This window comes from Stegodyphus dumicola, chromosome 10, assembly GCF_044657685.1.
Source record: "Stegodyphus dumicola isolate Sdum_Otavi_A_Nest chromosome 10, ASM4465768v1".
Lineage (NCBI taxonomy): Eukaryota > Metazoa > Arthropoda > Arachnida > Araneae > Eresidae > Stegodyphus > Stegodyphus dumicola.
The window spans coordinates 150,916,426-150,942,231 of NC_140777.1; the positions used below are offsets into that span (position 1 = coordinate 150,916,426).

At 33.1% G+C, this 25,806-nt stretch overlaps 2 non-coding genes across 2 annotated transcripts; both read right to left on the reverse strand.

Annotated features, from left to right (window-relative positions):
* Window positions 1–13,550: 13,550 nt before the first annotated feature.
* Window positions 13,551–13,760, reverse strand: LOC146995138 (small nucleolar RNA U3). The gene has a single exon (XR_015043757.1). It is a non-coding gene; the product is annotated as a small nucleolar RNA U3 (small nucleolar RNA).
* Window positions 13,761–22,165: 8,405 nt separating this feature from the next.
* On the reverse strand, window positions 22,166–22,272 carry LOC118194270 (U6 spliceosomal RNA). Its single transcript, XR_004759073.1, has one exon. It is a non-coding gene; the product is annotated as a U6 spliceosomal RNA (small nuclear RNA).
* Between the last annotated feature and the right edge of the window lie 3,534 nt (window positions 22,273–25,806).

Below are 25,806 nucleotides of genomic sequence, written 5' to 3' on the forward strand. Positions count from 1 at the left end.
ACGAGTTGTAACGTAGTAGGAATGTAACGTAAGACTGTGTGTAGTTCCCTGTTTTCAAATTTTTCATACGAAAAGAGAGTTTTAAGTAATATATTTAGTTTTCAGATGTATAATGTTAAAAGTCCTAAAATGGTGAGTAATTAAAATAAAATGTGTAAAATGTGCATTTAAACAAGAAATAAGGTAATTAAAGTATATATATATATAAATATTTACAAAGCATAAGCCGTTTAAATACTCTATAGAGCATTATTAAACAATGCGTTGATACTTCGGAAATTTCATGGATTTAGGCTTAGTAGCAAAAAAGCCCCCGGCCCTGGAGAGACTCTCGCGGAAGACACTGCCGGCCTCCGCGCGCGTTTTCCCTACCCGGCTCGAAGGGGCTAATTTAAAGGTAAATTTAGAACATCTGTTTTACTTTTCAGTTATTTATACAGAACGAAGTTAGCAAGCTTCAGAAAATAAACTATTTCACCGCGAAAGTTTCGTCATATTCCTATCAATTGTCCTGGGCAACAAAATAATTTACTACCCTATATTAAATATATAATTAATAAATTAAAATCTAAAATTGTATATCTTTTTTTTTAATACATAAGAGAAAAATATTACTAAAAGAGATTTGATTTTAAGTGCTGAAGACTTTTTTCCTTCCTAATTATTATCAAATAATGTTTTGGGGGGTTGGATTAAATGATAAATGTTAAAATAATGCAGATTTAGAGCTCTGAAGAGTAATGCAACATTACAGATATTCAAAATAATACCAAGTATTCCAATATCACAAAGTAACCCTGAATATCAAGTATTCCAATATCACCGGCAGCATATAATAATGACATTAACCACAATGAATCATATAGTGCGTCTGACCCAAATTAGTTGCTATATTTGAATACATTTGTACTGATTATTGATACTGTAGATTTTATAATTTCGTTTCAACATTTTTCACAAATTTCAGCGTGTTACGTTACCAATCAACAACATTTACTTACCAAGTATTCCCTCCTCATATCAGTACCAAATTCGTTTAAAAAATCTAGAGTTGCCACATCTTTACGCCACGCCCCATTTTGTAAAGACTCCTCATCAGTATTCGCAAAAAACTATCTTCAAGCTAAGGAATTGTGAATTCATTGATGTGTCCCGTCTATACGAGTTAGTTTCCCTTATAAAGTCCTCCATGAAGGCATTTCTCAGGCAGACATCCGACGAAGGTTTGCCTTAATCGCATAAACGTGATCGTTCCGATTTACTGGCGGAAGGCTACTTACTTACAAAATGGGGCGTGGCTTAAAACCGTGCGAACCCTCTAAATTTGCCTCAGTAAAATTGTCTCCAAATAAATGCTACATTTGTACCAAGGAATTCAATATCACCAGCATATAATAATGACATACATGGCATTAACTGCAATGAATCAAATATAAAATTTGAATACTAAGTACTTCAATATCGTTGACAGCATTTAATAAAATATAAAGCCTTATTCGAGAAAATAAAAATGTATTCTCTCTATTAATTTACATATATTACCTCATGAATTTCCATTACATGAAGTACAATCGCAAAACACTCAACAAGGTAACCACAAATTCAAGTTCAACACACTCATACATGACACTGATTAAAATGAGGTACGCTCTAGAGAATTTTGAAGATAGGACAGAGAGTATTCAAATGACCTGACTCAAATTAAGACACAATAACACGCCGAATAAATACTAATTCAGAAGTCAAACAACAAAAATCAGCGTTAATTTACAAAATTTTCACAGGACTAGTTTCGATGGTTTTACCGAACCATCATCTTCAGCTGCAAAACCGCAAATGAACAAGATAGGAAATAATGTTTAGATAAGATAAGAAAGCCTGGACAAGAATAAGCAAGTGGCGCCATCTGTTGGGGAAACCAGAACTAAAACATAATTTCTCTAAAAGCCGAAGGCAAATTTGGATTGGAATTAGGATCGTTAACTAGAACAGAAAGATTTTTATGAATGTGAAGTGCCTCTAGAAAATCCAGTTCTCCAATGGAAGATGTTTTTTGAATAGTTTTGGCAGCAGAAAAATTGAAAATGTGATTTTCGGACCAACAATGTTGAGCAACAGAAGACTTCTGTGTTTCCTTTTTTCTAACATATACCTCATGTTCTTTGACGCGAAATTTTAAGGCTCTCTTTGTTTGGCCAATGTAAATTAAACCGCACTGGCAAGGAATCCTATAAATACCCCAGGAATTCATATCCGGAATGGGGTCCTTGAGTATAGAAGTTGGAATTTTATTGATGGGAGAGTAAACAACCCGAAAGTTAAATTTCTGCAAAATATGTGCAACTTTATAGCTAATTGATGGAAAGAAGGGAATGACAACAGAATTTTTATAATCTCCTAAAATAAGAGTGTGGCTTTTAGTGTGTTGAGATGAGAATTTTTTAACTGCTTGATTAATAATGTTGGGTGAAAAGCCCCTGTCAATAGGTATTGCTTTTAAGGTATCTGCCTACGTTAAAAAAACGATTTTGGCGAAAAAATTAGATTTTTTTTTATTGCCCAATTTGAAAGGTCAGTTTTGTAGGATTCCAAAAATGGTTCATTTTGATGTTTACGATAATTAGAAGAGAAGATATAGCCAATTAACTGCACCGGAAGTGAAAGCAGAAAGACCGGAAGTGCCATTTAAAGGGCTAAACTTAAAGGTAAACAATGGTGTTATCCGTGTTTTTTTTTAACCTGTTTGTATGTAAATTGTGCTAAAACATTTCATTTTAATTCTGGGTACTTTGTTTTGTTTCTGGCAATAATTATTTGCCTTAATTTTTAGAATTGGGACTGGCAACACTGCGATTTTTCTTTACATTTGTTCCATGCTTGTTCTTCGTTTGCTACACGCATATTCACGCTTTATTTTTGTTTAATTTTTATAGTTATCTCTTTGCTTCTTTTATTTATTTTCTTTTGAACATTTGTCGAATTGTTTTAAGTATTCTAAGATGCCAAAAGCGAGATCTAAGAGAAGTAAAAAGCGATCTTTTTACGGTAACCGTTATACAACTGGTACTCGAACTGTTTGTGATAATGATGTAACAACTGCAAGCTCATCGAAATTAAAAACTTTGAATTTACAGATGTTATGACTGCAAAGAATGATCAAGACTTAAAAGGAAATAGAATATTTGATATTATAAAATTAGCTTCTATCTTTTCTATTCTCTGCTGTCCAGTGTGTTTCAAAACTGGCTTGCAATTAGTAGAAGATTCAAAATTTGGACTTTGCTCAAACTTTAGCTTGAAATGCAAATGTGGATTTATAAAAGCATTTTCTTCAACTCCCAAAAATGGAAATAAGAATATTTTAAATTCTTTCTTGGTGCTTGGATTAAGACTTATTGGAAAAGGTTACACATCTGGTAAAAAGTTGTTGTTTACCTTGAATTTGCCATTCATATCAAAAACAGCATTTAGGCAGCATGAAAGCAAATTGTTAGAAGCTGTAAAATATGTATCTAATCAGAACATGAAAGAAGCTGCCAAAGAAATTAGAAATTTAAAGAAAAGTACAGCTTGTGGTGTTTCTGTAGATGGTACTTGGCAGCGTCGTGGCCATACATCACTGAATGGTTGTGTATCTGTCATTTCTATTGACACTGGTAAAATTTTAGACTTGGAAGTAATGTCTCGGTATTGCAGAATTTGTAATGGCAATTATAAAAAATGTGATCATGTATGCTCGAATCATAAGGGTTCAGCTGGAAATATGGAAGTCGTCGGAGCATACCGAATATTTGAAAGATTGACAAAAAGTCGAGAACTGCAGTATATTGAGTACTTTGGAGATGGAGATTCCAAAGCATATATGGAAGTAAAAGACATTTATGGAAAAGACTCGGTTAAGAAACTAGAGTGTATCGGTCATGTCCAAAAAAGAGTTGGTACCCGTTTGCGAAATTTGAAAAAAACCAAAAAAGGGTTAGGTGGAAAAGGCAAATTAACGGATAAATTTATTGATAAATTACAGAATTATTACGGAATTGCTATCCGAAGCAACGTAGGAAATTTACAAAGTATGCAGTCGGCAGTTATTGCTGCATTTTTCCATTGTTGTTCTAGCAAGAAAAAATAAATGCATGGACAGTGCCCAGTAGGAGCAGACAGTTGGTGCAGGTATCAAAGAGCACTACATAACGGATTGAAAATTTCAGAAAAAAATCCAGGTCTACCTGAATCTGTTTTGAACATTATCAAGCCTACATATATGAGTCTATGTAATAAAGGCTTACTCTCAAAATGTTTGCATGGAATGACTCAAAATTGCAACGAAAGCTTTAACAATGTATTATGGACAATCTTGCCGAAAGTAACTTTTGTAGGTATAAAGACTATGTTGCTGGATGCATATATAGCAGTTTTAATTTTTAATTCTGGGTATCTTGGATTACTTCCTGTGTTTGAACATTTAGGTTTATCAATCGAACAAGAAATGATTAAAAATTACTTTGGAATTGATAATGAAAGAATAAAGAACTCGAAGCGTCATTCGTCACTCATTTCGAAAATAGCCAGAAAAAAATTAAAATCAAATAGGAAATCAAAATTACTTAAGTATGAAGATATGGAGGGAGTGATGTACAAATGTGGAGAATTTTAAGTGTGTAAATGCAACAGAACAGTTTTTCTGTTAATGTGAAATCTTTAAATGCGTTTTCTGGAAAACTAATTTTTGTAGTGTTTTTACATGCAAGAAATGTAATTACTCATGTTCTATAGATATCTCTATGAAATTTCACTATAGTGTTTTCTATATTGCTTACTAGGTTTCAAGCTAAAATCTAAGTTCTATTTATTTATTTGATTGTTTTATATGCATTTCTATATAAAACGATAAGAAATATTTTACAAAAAACTGATTTTTTTCATGTAATTCACACATATTTTAGTAAATTTTAGAAATATCATAAACATTTTAGTTCATAACACAGATGAGTGTTGTAGTAGTATATAGTTCAAGTAAAATTGAAATATATGCAGTGGGAAAAAATATACGACATTTAACGTAAGTGTTAAATTCTCCTAAAAATTTGCATACAATTGCATATATTTAAAAAATTTATGAAAATATTTCTAAAAATTTACCTATTTTCATGATTTGATATCATATTTTTACTAAATGAATATATATTTAATCAGAATTCTATGTTTTTTTAAAAAAAGTGCTCCGAACGTAGGCAGATACCTTAAATAATTTAGTTCTTCATCAAGGGCTAGTTTGGAGGAGCAAACTTGAAGAGCACGGAAAACATAGGAATAAAATGAAGCTAACTTTTGTTTAGTCGGATGACATGATTTAAAGTGTGGTGGAAGGCAAACCGATGAAGGTTTACGGTAAACTGTAGTACTGAAGTTGGATGTGTTACCTGTAACCAGAATGTCGAGAAACGGAAGAGAATTGCAAGTCTCAAGTTCAAAAGTGAACTGAATAGCAGGATCAATAGAATTCATTGTTGAAAGAACTCTATTTAAATCATCTTTATTACCTTCAAACAGGGTAAAAGTATCGTCTACGTAGCGGAACCATGCCGGGAAGTTTAAAGTTTCAAATAATTTTGATTCATAATAATGCATGTAGATATCAGCCAGGATGGGACTGAGGGGGCTTCCCATGGCTAATCCCTCAGTTTGCTTGTAATATTTATTTTGGAAAACAAAATGTGTTTGTTTCAAACAGAGTTGAGTGAGAGAAATTAGCTCATCAATTTCGATGCAAGAGAAATGAAATTCGCGAAGTCTGGTTTCTAGACATCTTAATGTACCCTCCACTGGGACATTGGTGAATAATGATTTTACATCAAAAGAAACCATGAGTAAATTACGAGGAGAAATGCTTTTAACCTTTTTTACAAACTCTATTGAATTTTTTATGGTGTAAATGTTATTGTCTAATAGAGTGGAAAATCTAGAAACTAAATATTTAGCTAATGGATACGAGGCAGTACCTAAATTTGATACAATAGGGCGGAAAGGAATACCACTTTTATGAATTTGGGGAAGAGCATATAATCTGGCACAATTCGCAACAGATGGGATAAGCGAATGTTTTAAGTTGCTTGAAATGATTTGCGAAGATTTGATCGCAGTTTTTATTTTGGATAACTCCGAAGGTGAAGGATCTTTAGGGATCGGATTATATGGTCCTTCGTTTAAGAGTTTAGCGACACCATCGATGTAAGTGTTCTTATCCATGGCGACTATCTGGCCACCTTTGTCGGCCTTTGAAATTACAATATCCGGGTTAGAATGAATCTCACGCATTGTAGCTCTTTCTCTCACAGTTAGATTTGGTTTCAAAGGTTTATTATTGAATTTCACATTATGAGCGATAAGATGCCTAATCATTTCTTTCTGTGAATCTGAAACTTTACTGAACTTGAAAGCTTTTTCGATAGGAGCCAAAATCTTTGGAATCGAGGGTTTACAAGTTTGTGAGAAGTTAAAATTATATTTTAGAATTCTCTCTTGTTCTTCTGAAAGACTAACATTAGAAATATTAACTATTGGCTTGATGTTTACAATGGGAAGATTTTTTGAACTACTTGGACTGGAAGACTGTAAAAGAAGTTTTTCGAATTTAACTGCAAGGGTGTTTTTATGACGGTTAACTGCATTCTCCGTTCTAGACCAAGAGTTTTGTTCAAGGGCAGTGAATTTTTGATATGTTTTAGCGAGTTCCAGATGAAACTTATAGAGTTCATGTTCAATTTTGGACAATTGTTGACGTGTATCCCTTATCACGGACCGAAGTAAGGCAAGTTTGCAATTTAACAGAATTCTTGAAACGCGACTCGAAGGTTTTTGATTAGATTTGATTTGAATAAAATTGGGGATCAATTTTTTACATTTACATTTAAGTAAATAGTCAAGATGATTCAGGAATTTTTGCCGTTTCAGGCGTAATTTAGTGAAACGATTAACGGATGAAGGCATGATAAACAATGCAGAAAATCAAACTAAATTAACTGAGCAATAATAAAGTACAGACAAAATAGCAGAAAAATCCCTCACTGAAATGAATAGAAAACAAAATGTTTGTAAGCAAAATGCATGAAATCAGACAAGCAAAGCACAATATCCAAATGTACAAAACATAAACATAACTTGAAAATTGCAAAAATGTACTCACCGAAACTCCTACAATCACAAAATGGCGGCCACACCACGTGCAAAAAAGAAAGCAAAATGTAAGCCTGTTTGGGGCTTCTATAATTAAGACACAATAACACGCCGAATAAATACTAATTCAGAAGTCAAACAACAAAAATCAGCGTTAATTTACAAATTTTTCACAGGACTAGTTTCGATGGTTTTACCGAACCATCATCTTCAGCTGCAAAACCGCAAATGAACAAGATAGGAAATAATGTTTAAATAAGATAAGAAAGCCTGGACAAGATTAAGCAAGTGGCGCCATCTGTTGGCGAAACCAGAACTAAAACATAATTTCTCTAAAAGCCGAAGGCAAATTTGGATTGGAATTAGGATCGTTAACTAGAACAGAAAGATTTTTATGAATGTGAAATGCCTCTAGAAAATCCAGTTCTCCAATGGAAGATGTTTTTTGAATAATTTTGGCAGCAGAAAAATTGAAAGTGTGATTTTCGGACCAACAATGATGAGCAACAGAAGACTTCTGTGTTTCCTTCTTTCTAACATATGCCTCATGTTCTTTGACGCGAAATTTTAAGGCTCTCTTAGTTTGGCCAATGTAAATTAAACCGCACTGGCAAGGAATCCTATAAATACCCCAGGAATTCATATCCGGAATGGGGTCCTTGAGTATAGAAGTTGGAATTTTATTGATGAGAGAGTGAAAAACCTGAAAGTTAAATTTCTGCAAAATATGTGCAACTTTATAGCTAATTGATGGAAAGAAGGGAATGACAACAGAATTTTTATAATCTCCTAAAATAAGAGTGTGGCTTTTAGTGTGTTGAGATGAGAATTTTTTAACTGCTTGATTAATAATGTTGGGTGAAAAGCCCCTGTCAATAGCTACTGCTTTTAAATAATTTAGTTCTTCATCAAGGGCTAGTTTGGAGGAGCAAACTTGAAGAGCACGGAAAACATAGGAATAAAATGAAGCTAACTTTTGTTTAGTCGGATGACATGATTTAAAGTGTGGTGGAAGGCAAACCGATGAAGGTTTACGGTTTACGGTTATCTTTCTGTTCTAGTTAACGATCCTAATTCCAATCCAAATTTGCCTTCGGCTTTTAGAGAAATTATGTTTTAGTTCTGGTTTCGCCAACAGATGGCGCCACTTGCTTATTCTTGTCCAGGCTTTCTTATCTTATCTAAACATTATTTCCTATCTTGTTCATTTGCGGTTTTGCAGCTGAATATGATGGTTCGGTAAAACCATCGAAACTAGTCCTGTGAAAATTTTGTAAATTAACGCTGATTTTTGTTGTTTGACTTCTGAATTAGTATTTATTCGGCGTGTTATTGTGTCTTAATTATAGAAGCCCCAAACAGGCTTACATTTTGCTTTCTTTTTTGCACGTGGTGTGGCCGCCATTTTGTGATTGTAGGAGTTTCGGTGAGTACATTTTTGCAATTTTCAAGTTATGTTTATGTTTTGTACATTTGGATATTGTGCTTTGCTTGTCTGATTTCATGCATTTTGCTTACAAACATTTTGTTTTCTATTCATTTCAGTGAGGGATTTTTCTGCTATTTTGTGTGTACTTTATTATTGCTCAGTTAATTTAGTTTGATTTTCTGCATTGTTTATCATGCCTTCATCCGTTAATCGTTTCACTAAATTACGCCTGAAACGGCAAAAATTCCTGAATCATCTTGACTTTTTACTTAAATGTAAATGTAAAAAATTGATCCCCAATTTTATTCAAATCAAATCTAATCAAAAACCTTCGAGTCGCGTTTCAAGAATTCTGCTAAATTGCAAACTTGCCTTACTTCGGTCCGTGATAAGGGATACACGTCAACAATTGTCCAAAATTGAACATGAACTCTATAAGTTTCATCTGGAACTTGCTAAAACATATCCAAAATTCACTGCCCTTGAACAAAACTCTTGGTCTAGAACGGAGAATGCAGTTAACCGTCATAAAAACACCCTTGCAGTTAAATTCGAAAAACTTCTTTTACAGTCTTCCAGTCCAAGTAGTTCAAAAAATCTTCCCATTGTAAACATCAAGCCAATAGTTAATATTTCTAATGTTAGTCTTTCAGAAGAACAAGAGAGAATTCTAAAATATAATTTTAACTTCTCACAAACCTGTAAACCCTCGATTCCAAAGATTTTGGCTCCTATCGAAAAAGCTTTCAAGTTCAGTAAAGTTTCAGATTCACAGAAAGAAATGATTAGGCATCTTATCGCTCATAATGTGAAATTCAATAATAAACCTTTGAAACCAAATCTAACTGCGAGAGAAAGAGCTACAATGCGTGAGATTCATTCTAACCCGGATATTGTCATTTCAAAGGCCGACGAAGGTGGCCAGATAGTCGTCATGGATAAGAACACTTACATCGATGTTGTCACTAAACTCTTAAACGAAGGACCATATAATCCGATCCCTAAAGATCCTTCACCTTCGGACTTATCCAAAATAAAAACTGCGATCAAATCTTCGCAAATCATTTCAAGCAACTTAAAACATTCGCTTATCCCATCTGTTGCGAATTGTGCCAGATTATATGCTCTTCCCCAAATTCATAAAAGTGGTATTCCTTTCCGCCCTATTGTATCAAATTTAGGTACTGCCTCGTATCCATTAGCTAAATATTTAGTTTCTAGATTTTCCACTCTATTAGACAATAACATTTACACCATAAAAAAATTCAATAGAGTTTGTAAAAAAGGTTAAAAACATTTCTCCTCGTAATTTACTCATGGTTTCTTTTGATGTAAAATCATTATTCACCAATGTCCCAGTGGAGGGTGCATTAAGATGTCTAGAAACCAGACTTCGCGAATTTCATTTCTCTTGCATCGAAATTGATGAGCTAATTTCTCTCACTCAACTCTGTTTGAAACAAACACATTTTGTTTTCCAAAATAAATATTACAAGCAAACTGAGGGATTAGCCATGGGAAGCCCCCTCAGTCCCATCCTGGCTGATATCTACATGCATTATTATGAATCAAAATTATTTGAAACTTTAAACTTCCCGGCATGGTTCCGCTACGTAGACGATACTTTTACCCTGTTTGAAGGTAATAAAGATGATTTAAATAGAGTTCTTTCAACAATGAATTCTATTGATCCTGCTATTCAGTTCACTTTTGAACTTGAGACTTGCAATTCTCTTCCGTTTCTCGACATTCTGGTTACAGGTAACACATCCAACTTCAGTACTACAGTTTACCGTAAACCTTCATCGGTTTGCCTTCCACCACACTTTAAATCATGTCATCCGACTAAACAAAAGTTAGCTTCATTTTATTCGTATGTTTTCCGTGCTCTTCAAGTTTGCTCCTCCAAACTAGCCCTTGATGAAGAACTAAATTATTTAAAAGCAATAGCTATTGACAGGGGCTTTTCACCCAACATTATTAATCAAGCAGTTAAAAAATTCTCATCTCAACACACTAAAAGCCACACTCTTATTTTAGGAGATTATAAAAATTCTGTTGTCATTCCCTTCTTTCCATCAATTAGCTATAAAGTTGCACATATTTTGCAGAAATTTAACTTTCAGGTTTTTTACTCTCTCATCAATAAAATTCCAACTTCTATACTCAAGGACCCCATTCCGGATATGAATTCCTGGGGTATTTATAGGATTCCTTGCCAGTGCGGTTTAATTTACATTGGCCAAACTAAGAGAGCCTTAAAATTTCGCGTCAAAGAACATGAGGCATATGTTAGAAAAAAGGAAACACAGAAGTCTTCTGTTGCTCAACATTGTTGGTCCGAAAATCACACTTTCAATTTTTCTGCTGCCAAAATTATTCAAAAAACATCTTCCTTTGGAGAACTGGATTTTCTAGAGGCATTTCACATTCATAAAAATCTTTCTGTTCTAGTTAACGATCCTAATTCCAATCCAAATTTGCCTTCGGCGTTTAGAGAAATTATGTTTTAGTTCTGGTTTCGCCAACAGATGGCGCCACTTGCTTATTCTTGTCCAGGCTTTCTTATCTTATCTAAACATTATTTCCTATCTTCTTCATTTGCGGTTTTGCAGCTGAAGATGATGGTTCGGTAAAACCATCGAAACTAGTCCTGTGAAAATTTTGTAAATTAACGCTGATTTTTGTTCTTTGACTTCTGAATTAGACCTGACTCAAAGTTAAAAGATAGTACAGCTAAAAAGTAATAAATTTCATAAAAAATGAATACAATTAACATTTCTTATAAATTATATGCATCCTTAAATTTTAATTGCATTGAATTCACTTCTCAGAGTGGATTGCAATGCAATTGGGAAAAAATAAATAAATAAATATGCCTCAAACAGTATGTATAGATAGTAGGTTAAAATATCATTTTAGTAAAAAACAGAGATTTTGTCCAGTATGACAGAACATTTTTATGACATGAAGATGAAGAAATATGTAATGTAAGAACATAATAAATAGTGCAATATAATCAATAATCAGTGCTCCTATACTATAGGCATGCACATTTTCTGAGATTTCAACACACTGAATGTACACTTAGCACGCAGTATCTGAATGTAAACTAAATACACATCACAGAAGTTTACAGTGCGGATCAGAATAAAAATTTACACAAATATTTCTATTCTTTGAGAGAAAAAAAAATTAGATTTAATTCACATGAGCTAGGTTTACAGCGATTTAGAAGGTGTTACTGACAGATTCATTTATTCCATGAGGATTGTGAGGGTACACAAGAAGTAGGGAGCAGTAACTTGCATGAAATGAACTAAATTAAAAAATAATTCTAAATATGACTTGGCTATCAAACAAATTTGGAGTTGACAAAGAGATTTTTTACAGCACCCTCGAATAACGGTAAGACGAGAAGTATTGAGTCGAACACACAAACATACACATATTAAGAAGCTTGTTTATATACAAAAGAACATTTCAAAACAATTTTAAAGGTTTAAAACCTTGCGTGATGATGGGTTTTGTTAAAGAAATTCTGTATTATATATTTATATTAAATCTGTATTACATGTAACATCAGTTATATGTTAATTAACTGATACTAATTATTTAAATGAAACCATAAAAAATTTGTTAAAAGGAAGAAATCTTTGCAGTATGGCATGCTACAATATACCATCCGGTATTACTATTAGTAAAGAGCGATAATTTTTAAATGAAATACACATCTTGTTATTAACGAGCTATTTTACAAATGTTGAATGTATAGCCTAAGCATTGCGGTTTGCGATTGCCACCCAGTGATGAAATTCACGAAAAGCACTGCCGACAAAGAGGTTAGAACTCATGGAGATGCCCTCCACGCAGTCAAAGGGAAGCCAAAAAAGGGGGAAAGCATGCCCTTACTAGTGGTGCCTTAGAAAGATTGATGTGCTCTAACCACACCCAATTTTGTTCCTGGTAGTAGTAAAGGATCGCAGATTCTTCACGCCCTTTTTTCTTTCCTTTTCTCGCCATTTCATTTCATTTCTACATTATGTAAATTTCTACATTATATAATTGCATCCTGTAATTAATGAATGTATTGTGTTAAAAGTATTGTGAACACAAAACAGTAACTATGTACTCAAACTGTAATTTAATTATACTTTATTTATTCTAAGTATGTATATAATTCTCAAATTTTTCACGTGATAAATATTACTTATGTTTCGAAAACACTTAATTTGAATAAACAATGATAGAAATATGTAAATTTTACGTTGTTATTTTAAAACTCACACAACAAATGTGACTAAATATCAAATCCAGTTATTATATATTTACTTGAGCACAAAATAAAATGTAGTTAAACATATAAAAGGTAACACACCTGTAATGTAATTATGATCAGACATTAAAGTAAACTGTTTTCTTTTCCATGGAGAGCTTGCCACTCCCCTTGTTTACTTATCGTTTTGTCATCACATATCAGTTAATTACGAATATCACTCTTAGTGTTATTATGAAAAGGTAAATCTGAGAACTATATATCTTTCTTCGTGTACTGTACACAAAGAAAATAATCAAACTCTTTCTTGAAGGTCATTTAAACACATGTTCTAAAACATTCCTTTACATGGAAATGTAGACATTATTTCGCTGTAACAATTCAGTGCCTTTCAGATCTACGCATACAAAATCAGAAAACAGACTGAGAACTTGAAACCAGCTGGTGTTTTACCTCACTTCGCTCTGTAAGGTAATCGTTTTCTTGCCCTCACGTGGCGTGTTTCACTTTCTTCGTACTGTAATAGCAGAGAAACCATCTCCATGTATTCTAACCTCCTTGACTGCCAATGCACCTTTGTCCTGCTAGACATTCTTTGACTATAAATTGACCTTCGTACAATGAGAGATTAAAAACTCACTGGACCATAATCTAGCCTTATAGTTATAAAAAACCACTCAGAACGAGTTCTTTCCTTCCCGTCGCCGCAATGGCGAGAGGTGCGATCATCAATGACTCGATAAAAGCCGAAGCCCTAAATCCAGTCCGCTTCACGCTCAGGAAAAAACACCTTCACACATCATCGTGGCTGGGATTTTTGCGAAGTTCGGTGAGTGAACTCGCTAATCATACTATAGAAATGATCCTATGAAGTATGATCTTGCTCTAATAAGGCCCTCTTAAAATTCGTGTTTACATTTATTTCATCACAAAAGTGGTGACTAAATATCATTATTAACAAATTTCCGTGTGTAGGAATTTATATTATTAAAGGACACTATATGAAAGACTTTTATACAACACTATGTGAGTAAGTTAAACATAGACGGAAAATTGTAAAGATTAAAATTTATTGATGTTAGTGTGAAATATGATTTCGGTGGAGATTTTTATAATTCAGGAGAATTTATGATTCTATCTAAAGCCTTCTCATTAAGAACCTGCCGTTAAGTCGATAGTTGCATTCAAGCGAACCAAATGAAGTTTTACTTATGGAAGAATTATTGTAACCAGCTGTAAATATTCAAATTTTTTTTATTATTTAAGATTTACAGAATCTAACAAGAACACATATTCCTACTATTCGAAGTATCGGCTACCCTACCGTTACGAAGATTAATGAAAACATTAAGAAGGTTAGAAAAGATAGAGATAACTCACACCAAAAATCTAGCCATTTCAAATTTTACTACTTTCAAATAATTCCAAATTCCATGTAAATGGAGGTGCATCATTTTTACATGCCTATATTGGCCTCCATTTCTGACGCCACTGAAGGCTTGGAAAACTGCATTATCAAAGAAATAGGGCTTTAACTACGCTGAAATATATTAGCTTTGTGTTTTCTTCGGGAACTACCCCACAATTTAAAGACTCGTTTCAGTGATGTACGAGTGGAAGCCCATATCGTTGGGGCCTTTTGATCTTGGGATCCCATGAATGACCGCATCAACCGCTGCCTTTGCTCAAGGAGATATGCCGCACTCATGTGGAAATTAATTTTCATCAGATTTTCAAGGGACATTTACAAAGAACATAGCACCGGGGTCCGACAGAGAAATACGCAAGAGAGAAGAGATGTCAACACACGATGAAATAATATGCCGCGGATAATATCTAAATATGTGCATTTGTAAATAGACATTGTATCCACAGATTAGTAAATAATGTGAAATATCAAAATCGCACTGCGTGCGTTATTGGTGAGAATGGCCACGCCCACACCAATATAATGTAAAGTGGCACTAAACATGTTCCCAATAAATATTGATTCTGCTTGATGTGTCATATCGTTTTAGAAGAAACGACTGCACGTCACTGATAGCATTATCTGCCGACTTTAACCTCGTCCAAATGGAATTAGCTTTTGTAACCACGCCCACATTCGTTGCATTATTTTCGGATATCAGCTCTCGGTTAGAGTAGATTCAAGGGTGCCCTTTCTATTATCAAAGTTTTCAAATTTTTATGATATACATTACTAAATGTTTTCTTAAGTATATATTGTGATCATGAGAGTTATTATCTTGCTTTGTTGTGCTGTTAAAATATATTTTATAATGTCTGTGTCTCTTTTCTTTATAACAAACTGAGATTGATTTGATCAATAGCTTTATCAAAAATTTCATTATTTTCATTGGAAAAATTCAATATTCTCTATGACTGAAAATGTAAATTGCTGCAATGCACTTAATTCAATGTCTAATTTATGAATGTTAACATCAATGAAATCTAAAATGCAAATGAAACTGGAAAGAGAAACACACTTGTGTAGTACTAAAATTAGTCAAAAAGCAACTTTAAGTTTGAGTTTCATTCAAAATCTATGCCAAAGTAAGATAGCTATTTCTTTGGCCTGACAATTTTATTCTTGCTTTGAATATAAGCAATGTTGCAAATACTGCACAAAGATCTAAATCTGCATTATTTAAACTTTTATTGTGTAGGATGTTCTAAAACAATTATTTGATAATAATTTTAAAAAAACTTCTTCAGTACGTAAAATTTAATCACTTTAAGTAATATTTTTATTCCTATGTCGTGGACAGATATACAAATTTTAGATCATGGTGTATTAATATGCTGATTATATATAGATGAATTTAGTAGCCCTGTTGATTAAAGTAGGGAATTATTTTTCGGCCCAGTACAACTGAGAGAAATATTTTGAAAATTTTACACTGAAATAGTATATGTTCTGAACTGAAATAGTTCAGAACAGTGGATGGAAGCAGGAAATAAAATCGAGATAAAAAAGCTTGTATTTATATATGGGGACAAAAAATAAATAAATAAATAAATAAATAAAAAATTAAAGGTTCTTTAGCTTAAAATTTCATGCTTTCCTTCTAATTAAAAATATTTTTATTAAAATGAAATCAACAGTTTCTGACTACTACGGATTAATAATTTTTAAACTCTGCATATAACAAGACATAATTCGTTTTTGATACATTTGTACGCTCATTGTAAACATCGCAAAGTGTAGCAGAAGCGTAGCGCCAACTTGCAGTCTGAATATCACAGAGACCACCGAAAGACTTTTTCCATCCTTTGACTAAAAGGCATTTGTCATTCTACAAAATGCCGAGTCGTTCTATACATTGCCTAGGTAAAGTATGCAATAATTATCATGTTTCATAGTTTGCCTAAAAACGCCAGGTATTTTGTAAAATACCTAGGTATTCTATACAATGCCGGAGTTTCATACGCTGCCGGTAATATACAGAATTTTTAGAACTCCTTTTTAATAAATTTCGTCTTCAATGATTCACATTTTTGATAAAAATGGTTTTTCAATAGTCTTAATGCCGAGTAAATGGCATTTGTTATGAAAAAATCATTCATTTTGCAGCAGCATCGCATTATATAATATTACCGTATACTTAACGTCTACCGTTAAAAGTTCCGTCCATTAAATTTTAACAGGATTATATGCAACAAAATTTCTTTTGTTGAATTTTTTGGCACTTTTCAGTTTTGCCGGCGCAGGCCATAAAGTCGCCAATAATGGTACAACTGATACGAAAAGGGATATCCTCGCTGAACCTTTTGCGCCTCATCTTCGAAACAAGTTGCAGTCATTTCTTATCAGATTGATTCTTTCTTTCAATACTGGCATAACAATTACATAGAATTTTTACCAGGCCCTAAAGCCATTCGCGGTAATTAAGTCAATTAGAATGCAATAACACCACTCATCCGAAGGCGAAAATACAGAAAAGGCACAGTCAAGGGAATTCATCAATTCTAATGAGAATGCAGTAGCGAAGTACAACATTACGGTTTTACATAATTTCTCAGTTAGCTATTCATACGAATTGAAATAATTCTTGCATTTAAACTTGTATTCCAAATTAAGATTTAACTTGAAATTAATGTAGATAATTACTGAGAGAATTAGATTTTTGTAGCGTAGTTTACGTGAGATCACTTGTGGTCATGGGATATGAACCTTCGAATCTCGATGTTGAACCAAGAAAGCATAGTAAATTCATAATTAACGCCTTTTTACAGATTTATTGTCTTTATTTATTGGCTTTAGACAAAAATTTAAGCGATATTAAAATGTTTATGCCTTCCAAATAAACAATTCTTAGGGCTAACATTTGTTAACATTTTTTACGTCAGTACTTGTGTACGGTATGTTGTCGCCAATAACGTCTGCTTGGCAAGATTTGCGCCGGCGAAACTGAAAAGTACCAATTCTTTTTATAATATATTCTTAAATCAATTTATTGCATAGATAGAACTTGATTTTAAACGTTTTATAAATCTGATATTTAATATGCCTGTATTTTTAACAAATTTTGTAAAAATCAAAATTTTATTACCACAAAAGGGGAGTGTATATACCGTCTTTACTCACGTAATAGTGCCTCTCACTTAAAAGTTGGACCCCCGTTTTGAAGCAGAAAAATCGTCAAAAGGGTACAGTATGGTGTAGTACATTTTCCCCCGCATCATAGTCGCAGCTAGACTGTTACAAATAAAAAATTGGCAGAAAAAGTGCGAGTAAATACGGTAGTTTTAGTTATTTTATTTCTACCTTGGACTAAAATATGATTTCATTATGATAAATATTATCATTACTTAATAAAGCATAAAAAAAGAAGTTCATAATACATTTTAGTGTTTTTAAAATAACTTTTACAATTACAAAGTTACAAAATTTCCTTAATGTATTAAAAATATTTAAAAAAAGAAAAAAAACTTTTAATGTATATATGCCGTTTTGGCATTGAAATAGATGGCTAATATATTCCTTTTGAAGTATAATTTTTACACATATTAACTTATAAAAATGGCATATGAATGGTTCATATTCTTCCTTCAGTATCACATGACACAACATCCCTACATATAATAAAAGAAGAAGTCTGTGTGTCTTTAGTTCGTGCTGCGCGTAACCTAATAGACCCAGAACTATGAAATTTGATATATAGGGTGCATCTAGACAAGAGCCAGGGCACCTCGAAGAGATTTTTTCAAAATTCGAATTATATTTTTTTTTATTTTATCTTTTCGATTTTATCGTATCATTTTCAATAGATTAATTCTTTTAGAAACGTGGTTTTGGCTATCGTTTTTCCTTCAGACTGCTGACTGTTGAAAATATCAGATAAAATGTTGCTGTTTTTCCTTTTGTTTCTTGGACACGCAATATGCACATCGCAATCTTCTTATTCTGACGCGCATGTGTCTCGCTAGGCACAACAGAAAGAATTTTCATTTTTCTCCCTCTCTTTATCAGCTAATGGCAAGGAGGTTTACATATTTTATTTATTGTTTTTTTATTGCAATTTTTTTATATTACGTTTTAATTACATATAATTTCAATTATGTAAAACGTTTTGCATTATTTCTTTTGGAAACAAAGTTCATGACTTCATTTATACCATTTGAATTCTGAAGATTTTACAACGGGAAGTTGGTTAATTTATTTATTAGGATAGTTAAATTTGTATTAAAGGATATTGTTTATTTCATTGTAATTTTGTTACATGTAAGACATTTTTTAAAAAAGAAATGTGGGTGTTTGTTTAAAGAAGTTGTTCTGCAGGTAAAATTCCGCACAGTTTTTAAATTTAACGTTTGATGTTCCCTTTAGGCATTTTTTCGTTACATTTAAAAGCCAGACGAAGGCTAGTCGCGTAGCTGCTAGTTAGTACCTAAAACTGTGCACATAATTTCGTGACATTCTGTGGCTAACTTTTGGCAATGGAACTGGAAGTAAATGATGGTTCTAATCTGGTAGCGTGTTAGTAACTTACTTTCAAATGCCAAAAATCCTTCTACAAAATATGATTAAACACTCCAACGCGAACTGTATGCGCAGACGATATTTGCGGTGGCGAGAAACATTCTTTAAAAGCCTGATATAAAAATTTTAATGTATTCAACTAATGTAATTTCGCGCGTCTATTTAGTAATGAATAATAATTTGGGTACTCTTCTATCATCAGGGCCGGATTCAGAAGCGTATATATGTATGCACGAGTGTATGTATGTGCGCATATATGTGTGTACACACACAGATAAATAAGTACATGCACACATGAACATATATATCTATACATACATTTATGGATACCCGGTCCTGATAACAAAAGAGTAACATACTTTAATTGAATCTGCGTTTTTTTGCTTTTAAATCTCTTAGATTGTTAATTGATAACAGAATAAATTTGAAAGAAAAATTAAATATCTTACATTTCGCCACGCAGCGCTTAAAAATTAAAATATTTTAAGCTGGACAGTGGCAACCCATTTGCTTTAAATTGCTATGTTTTTTTTTAATTTAATTTGAGAGACAAATTATCTTTTGGTTTGGCCGAGTGGTAATACTGTCTGTCTACGGTAAGAACAGTTCCCGCCACGGTGTCTGGCGAGTGGCGGTCGCTATAGAAACAGGGCTAGTATATTTCAAATAGGGACGAACCAAGGGTTGCTTTATTGTTATTTTGTTTTTGGCGACTGTTGGCTTAAGGGAAGTTTATCATTCGTCTTCTCGGCTTCATTCCAGCTGCACGCATCTTTTCTTAAGCCTTATATTATTACTATTAGCTCTTTTTATTCTCGTTGTTATATCATTTGTGCTAGCATTTGCTCAAATTCGCTTCTATTTAGCTTGATTTTCGTAGTGCTTTGTTAATCGCCAATTTTTTAATATGCCCTTCCAGTTTAAGAAAGGTCAACCTTTAAAGTCTCAGTCACGTCAAATCGTGTATAGTGTCGCAGAATTTTGCGCTTCTGAAGTTTCGGCGAACTCTTTAGTAATTCCTCTTCCTTAAGTTTTGAAGAGCGAAGTATCAACAATGGGTGAAAATAAACTTCTGAATACACTTGGAAAGAAATGTAAAAGCCCTGCTAATCATAAATGTGAAATTTACGATTTTGACAGATGCGTTCTACGGCAGACAATACAAGACTTTTACATCAAAGAAAAGAAAGTGCCATCTGTGCGGAAATTACTGCCTGTCTTGAGGCAAAAATTAGACTTCCCGTGGCAAAAAGACTCTTTGTGCAAAGTTTTGTGTTCAATGAATTTTCGTTGGAATGCGTAGAAAAAAAAAAAAAATCTTATCGAAAGACCTCACATTGTATTTTGGAGGAACAATTATTTACGCGAAATGAGAAAACTCAGAGCAAGTGAACGAACGCCACATCGTTTACATCGATGAAACATGGATTGACAGCAATTTAACTTTTAAGAAATTTTGGCAACATGATACGGTTTTGGGCGCACAGCCAGTTTCCCTTAGCAAGCCCTCCATGGAGGCATCCCTCCTCTTAGGCCGGGAGGCTTTCCGTAATCATATAAACCAACCCAAACCACTGGTAATTAAGGAAAAAGCAGTTTCGATTTTAATTCACCTTCGCTTCCTTCCGCCATTAAATTAACCAGCTTTTGGTTTAGTTTAAAGGTATGAGAAAAGAAGAAATGTTCGCAAAAAGTATTTATTGAGAGCATGGGTATGTAAAAAAATGCTTTTACTTTCAAGATGATTCTATATACATTTGATGATGAAATTTTTAGTCATTATTAAAGCACAAGCAATAAATTAACAGAAAATTTTGAAATAAAAACATAGCAGAACGTCATTTAAAGACTGAAGAAATTGCTTTGAATGTTCACGGTAGATCAGCTAGAGGGGAGAACTATAAAAATTAAATTTATTTTATATTTATGAAGTGCGTCTATACTATATAAAGAGAATGGGGTAATCAAGTAGATTTCTAAGATGTCATCTATGATTTTGCAAGCAAACAAATAAACAAAAAAGAAGCAAAATAATAGCATGATTTTTTTAAATGTCGAAATTAAAATTTTTCTTCAAAAATAAACACGGATTTTTAAATTTATTTCCCTACAAGCTTATTTTTACTCATTGTACATCTAGAGGGATTGCAAATTTAGCGACTTGTACCTCACACGGAAAAATCAAAGACCGTTTCTTGACTGCAAAAGCTTTATCTACGCCATCGAATTTCATTTTCGGAAATTGGATGTCGGGGTCGACGCAAAGGGTCAACAAGCATTTTACTTGAAACTAAAACAAAATGTGAATATCGCCAAATCATCTTTAAATGCGCCAAGGTGGCAAACTCAGAAGTAAGTCTTCAAGACACCCCTACGAAAAATGGGTTAGGGCTCGTTTCTACGGCAACAGACAGCTGCAGACAAACTGGCGAGAGCTGTTCTTACCATAGACAGACAGTACACTTCTTTTATATCGCCAAGTTTTCTGGTTAAATTTGAATGATAAATATCTCATGATTTTAAACGGCTTTTAAATCTCTGAATATGATTATGCTTATGAACGGCTTATGAAGAGCTTAGGAACGGCTTTTAAATCTCTGAATTTTATACCACAAATTCCTTAAATTCCCACAAATATGAAATAAATCAAAACCGAAATTTAAAATTCGGGTTTCGAATTGCACACCTTTGGGTAGAGGACTATAGAGTGTTTAAAATTTGGTTCCAAAAGTTGTTCTGCAATACGATTAAACTGGAAATATTGCGTTTTGCTGATTGGCAACACACTTCTTTTATTTCACTGAGTTTTCTGATTAAATCTGAAACATAAATATTTTATGCTTTGCTGAGTGGCAACATTAAACTTTTAAATCTACGAGTTTTTAATGAAAAGTTCCTTAAATTCGCACAAAATATAAAATAAATAAAACTCAGCGAGGAACATTCAAGCATACATGTACACGTAGATTCTTCATTATTTAATGATGTCACACAAATCAAAAGCAAATTCTTCAGACAATGGCTCTCAGAGTTTTCACTAATGATGTTTTCCTCCTGAGGTTATGCACAATGATTTAAAAATTACTTCCATCAATAAAAACATTTTGAGCTTTCTTTTAAGATTTTATGATAACTGTGAGCGTCATCACTTTGAAGTCGTAAATTAAGTTAATGACAGATCGTCCAAAAATAAAAGATGGGAGTTCATATTATTTGAGACTTTCGTGGGGCCCCGGCTGAATTTCTCAACAAACCGTAAATGTATACAAACAACGGAGGTTCGAGAGATTTATCAAGTAGAGAAAAAAATGTGGAACGCTTCACGATTTTGCGTGTCATCCTTGCGCAGGGGCCATGCTAATCTTCTCTGTATCGTTCCAATTTTAGTATATGCACTGCCGAAGCGAGTACAATCCGAATTTGCATCTCACACCTATATATGGGAACATTTAATGATGGAATAACTAAACTGGTGGGTACGTTGTGTAGAACAACACAGCGAGCTGTAGTAATTTGCAGTTTTATCATTATGTAGTTATTCATACGCGAACAGTTTTTGACCGTTCTTACGCGGAGATTATATTTTCAATAGAAGTTAATATTTTACATTTTCTCCTCAGCTTTATAAAATTAGAAACGCAGATTCCCAAATTTTTTTCATACCTTTCTTTCGGTAGAAAGTTCATGCGCATTTTCTTTTGTCAAGGCCAAATTATACTCAAGGCCTGTGCTAGTGTGAATCTATTCTTTTGTGTTTTCGCTAGGCTCCGTGAAATTTCTACTGACCGCGAGATGGCGCTACTCTTCTGCTACACTTTGCGACGTTTACAATGAGCAGAAGTATACCACAAACAAGTATGCTCTTGTTATATGGAAAATTTAATAACAATTAATCTCTAGTAGTCAGAAATTATACATTTCTTCTAAACAAAAATATTTTTATTTAGAAAGAAAGCATGAAATTTCAAGTTATCCCACTCGATTTTAATTCCTGCTTGCATCTAGATATATGCTATTTTGAATTGTACTTATTAGAGCTTCTTATTCTAACCCCTTCGCGCCGACTGTCACGTCTACGTGCCAGCAACGAACACACTCACCTACCGGCCGACACGCAGGCGTGACAGAGCATTTTCCCGTCTACTGCCTACTGTCATGTGTTTGTCCTGGAACGAATTTGTGCCACGTATTTGTCCTGGAACGTTTTTCAAACTATAATTTCTGCCACAAGATGGCACTGTATGTCCATATGGTTTCAGATACATGTACATTAGACCTTCTACTCCAAATAAGAGAAGCATGACTCACATACACGTGTTTTTGATTATATAAACAAACGGCGAACTAAATGTTTCCGAATGGCGTGATTTATGACGTCTCTTTAAATCACACTTTATTCGCACGTGGTAGTTGTTTATTGTAAGCAGAAGTTTTATATGCGCTAAAGCGTTGAGTATTTCGGTTTGCAGTTCAGTGTTTAGAAAATAATTATATCTTGTTAGACGTGAATTCTTTCTGTTTTTACCGTTGCAATGTCGAAGCGTCGAAATGATGCAAAATATTTCAAATATTGATTCTGAAATTCTGATATTCTTATATTGATTCTGAAAGATTAACTGAAAGACATTTTCCAAAACTTTGTTCAGAAGAGACTGATAAGAAAATGAGACGACGATGCTTCGTTTGTTCACATTTTCGGAAAAATACTCCAAAACGGCAAATGAGTTATTACTAGTTCAAGGAATGTAACATAGGACTGTGTGTAGATCCCTGTTTTCAAATTTTTCATACGAAAAGAGAGTTTTAAGTAATATATTTAGTTTTCAGATGTATAATGTTAAAAGTCCTAAAATGGTGAGTAATTAAAATAAAATGTGTAAAATGTGCATTTAAACAAGAAATAAGGTAATTAAAATATATATATATAAAAATATTTACAAAGCATAAGCCGTTAAAATACTCTATAGAGCATCATTAAACAATGCGTTGATACTTTGGAAATTTCATGGATTTAGGCTTAGTAGCAAAAAAGCCCCCGGCCCTGGAAAGACGTTCGCGGAAGACACTGCCGGCCTCCGCGCGCGTTTTCGCTACCCGGCTCGAAGGGGCTAATTTAAAGGTAAATTTAGAACATCTGTTTTACTTTTCAGTTATTTATACAGAACGAAGTTCGCAAGCTTCAGAACATAAACTATTTCACCGCGAAAGTTTCATCATATTCCTATCAATTGTCCTGGGCAACAAAATAATTTACTACCCTATATTAAATATATAATTAATAAATTAAAATCTAAAATTGTATATCTTTTTTTTTAATACATAAGAGAAAAATATTACTAAAAGAGATTTGATTTTAAGTGCTGAAGACTTTTTTCCTTCCTAATTATTATCAAATAATGTTTTGGGGGGTTGGATTAAATGATAAATGTTAAAATAATGCAGATTTAGAGCTCTGAAGAGTAATGCAACATTACAGATATTCAAAATAATACCAAGTATTCCAATATCACAAAGTAACCCTGAATATCAAGTATTCCAATAACACCGGCAGCATATAATAATGACATTAACCACAATGAATCATATAATGCGTCTGACCCAAATTAGTTGCTATATTTGAATACATTTGTACTGATTATTGATACTGTAAATTTTATAATTTCGTTTCAACATTTTTCACAAATTTCAGGGTGTTACGTTACCAATCAACAACATTTACTTACCAAGTATTCCCTCCTCATATCAGTACCAAATTGGTTTAAAAAATCTAGAGTTGCCACATCTTTACGCCACGCCCCATTTTGTAAAGACTCCTCATCAGTATTCGCAAAAAACTATCTTCAAGCTAAGGAATTGTGAATTCATTGATGTGTCCCGTCTATACGAGTTAATTTCCCTTATAAAGTCCTCCATGAAGGAATTTCTCAAGCAGACATCCGTCGTAGGTTTGCCTTAATCACATAAACGTGATCGTTCCGATTTACTGGCGGAAGGGTACTTACTTGCAAAATGGGGCGTGGCTTAAAACCGTGCGAACCCTCTAAATTTGCCTCAGTAAAATTGTCTCCAAATAAATGCTACATTTGTACCAAGGAATTCAATATCACCAGCATATAATAATGACATACATGGCATTAACCGCAATGAATCAAATATAAAATTTGAATACTAAGTACTTCAATATCGTTGACAGCATTTAATAAAATATAAAGCCTTATTCGAGAAAATAAAAATGTATTCTCTCTATTAATTTACATATATTACCTCATGAATTTCCATTACATGAAGGAAAATCGCAAAACACTCAACAAGGTAACCACAAATTCAAGTTCAACACATTCATACATGACACTGATTAAAATGAGGTACGCTCTAGAGAATTTTGAAGATAGGACAGAGAGTATTCAAATGACCTGACTCAAAGTTAAAAGATAGTACAGCTAAAAAGTAATAAATTTCATAAAAAATGAATGCAATTAACATTTCTTATAAATTATATGCATCCTTAAATTTTAATTGCATTGAATTCACTTCTTAGAGTGGATTGCAATGCAATTGGGAAAAAAATAAATAAATAAATATGCCTCAAACAGTATACATATATAGTAGGTTAAAATATCATTTTAGTAAAAAACAGATATTTGTCCAGTATGATAGAACATTTTTATGACATGAAGATGAAGAAATATGTAATGTAAGAACATAATAAATAGTGCAATATAATCAATAATCAGTGCTCATATACTATAGGCATGCACATTTTCTGAGATTTCAACACACTGAATGTACACTTAGGACGCAGTATCTCAATGTAAACTAAATACACATCACAGAAGTTTACAGTGCGGATCAGAATAAAAATTTACACAAATATTTCTATTCTTTGAGAGAAAAAAAAAATTAGATTTAATTCACATGAGCTAGGTTTACAGCGATTTAGAAGGT